The sequence below is a fragment of the Pteropus vampyrus genome, unplaced genomic scaffold, assembly GCF_000151845.1.
Source record: "Pteropus vampyrus isolate Shadow unplaced genomic scaffold, Pvam_2.0 Scaffold962, whole genome shotgun sequence".
Classification (NCBI taxonomy): Eukaryota; Metazoa; Chordata; class Mammalia; order Chiroptera; family Pteropodidae; genus Pteropus; species Pteropus vampyrus.
In genome coordinates, this window is record NW_011889743.1 from 13022 (window position 1) to 15120 (window position 2099).

The 2099-nt window shown below is 39.8% G+C and overlaps 1 protein-coding gene across 1 annotated transcript in view; it reads right to left on the reverse strand.

Moving 5' to 3' along the window:
- LOC111734311 (interferon-induced very large GTPase 1-like) overlaps positions 1-1190 on the reverse strand; it is a gene marked incomplete at its 3' end in the record, with an annotated part of 14205 nt that extends 13015 nt beyond the window's left edge. Inside the window, exon 1 of the mRNA XM_023526488.1 lies at positions 895-1190. The remainder of the gene's footprint in view (positions 1-894) is intronic.
- Positions 1191-2099: the final 909 nt, after the last annotated feature.

Below are 2099 nucleotides of genomic sequence, written 5' to 3' on the forward strand. Positions count from 1 at the left end.
ACTTATCTTTCAGGTTGAGTTAGTGCCTCTCTTCTCTGTACTTACAAAAGCACCTGTTACTTACATGAACCATAATAAAAATATTAAACTTTTCTTGAGCCCTTTACTCCTGGAAAACAGTTATAGAAATCTATCCACCCTTCTGTGCTCTAAGATATGGCTTACTGCAGAGAACCACTCTTCCCTGTATGACTTAGATAAGACTCATCGATGTCTCCCTTTTTCATTTGTAATGAAGCCACAGACCCTTTAAGTTTCCTTTTTTTTTTTTTTTTGCTTCAAAAAATATGAGCTGAACTGTATGTCTTTTTTGATCAATCAAAACAAAATGCTTGTAACTAAACCTTAATTAAGCTTCTCTCTAGGCCCCTGAACTTTGACCCACCTCTTTCTGACTCAGCAAATATCCCCTCCTTAAGATCCTGCCTAAGTATCAGTAAACCTCAGGGAAAAATGTTTCCTGATTATCTCACTCCCTCCATACCCCGTTCTTTCTAAAAAAAACCTTGTTGACCCTTCCTCATAAAAAGAAATTCCTTTTTGCCTGGCCTGTCAGCTCTATGTTTGAATTGTTTTCTCTATTGCAAGTTTCCTTCCCTTTATTGCAATAATCCTTTCAAATAAAGTCTCTTTTTATCTGTCCAGATTTATTTTTATGTGGTAATACAGAATACCGAATTGTTTAGTTGTCTATTTAGATAATATACTCCCTTTCCCCCGATTTAGAGCTGTTTTTTGAAGCAATGGCAGTACCATATTCATGTTTGTGTTCTTAGTATGTCTTAATCTGCTTGTGTCTGACTGTTCCCTGTGATTATTTTCATCAATTTCTGTTTCTACTTTAGTCTTTGAGTCTTTCTTTGTATGTGTCCACCCCATTCCTTCCTTCTTTACCTACCTGTCTCCTTGAAGCCAAGCTCCTGTTTTCAGTTTGCTCCAGAGAAATCTGCCTGTAGAATAAGTTCCTTCCCTGAGTCTGGTAGGCTGCTGACACATCTCCAGCCCAGACTCAGGCTCCTGCTGTGGTTGAGGTTCCTGAATTTATTCATTGAAGAGGAAGTGAAAAAAATGGTTTCACTTTTGTTTCTGTTTTTTTTTTTCCTTAAAAAAAAATAAGCTGATTAAAAGGAATTTGTTTGCTTGTTTATATTGGGATTCCTGGGTTTTTATTATATGCAATTAGATGACTAATGTTGGGGTGTGTGCGTGTGTGTGTGTGTGTGTGTGTGTGTGTGTGTGTGTGTGCCAATGGTGGGGGTTGGGTGAGCACAAGATAATGAACATAGAAGCAGGATAAGGAAAGAATTTGGGAGAGGAGACATGGGCAAATATTCTAGAGAGGTGTCTGTCTTAGGGAAAGTGCTTTGACTGCTTTACTGTTCTTGTTACTCAAGAACAAAGAGAGAAGCATGCTCTCAGTGCTAATGAAAGGTAGACTATATATTAGCCCAAATTCATTCTACTACTCAGCTGCCCTAATACTCAGGTTGCCTTCCTCACACCCGAGACTTAAGTAAATATAGCTAGTAACTGTTGGATATATACTCTATTTCCTGTAAAAAACTTTTATGCTAGAATTAGTTTCAAGTCTTCAAGCTCTGTTTCCCAAAATGGTTTGAAAATTAACAAATCTTCCAACATTTTATTACTGAATTGGATGATTCACCTCTAAGGTGCACTAAGCTCTTAAAGGTGTGTTGTATAAAAAAAATCCAAAGAGGGGGTGGCTCCATAGTGTAGTGGTTAGCACGTCTGCTTTGCGCACAGAAGGTCCTGGGTTTGCCCCCCAGGAGCCACAGACCATACCCCGGGGCGCTAGGCCCCAGGCCCTGGGTGCACACTGCAAGTGATCATGTGAGAGGGGATGCCCCGCCCACCTTCAGAGATCCGCCCCGCCTTCAGAGAGCTAGCTCTTAAGGGGAAACAGCAACATCCATGGGTCAGGGGTGGAAGTGGGGTGGGGGAATTAAGGAGAGGGGAAAAAAATCTGAAGAGCATATTCTATGTTTCTGGTGAGAAAGTTTACTGTTTGCCATCTTTTATATTAGAGCTTTCTAATAATGTTATTTCTGACTATTGTCCTTTAAACTTAATCCCAT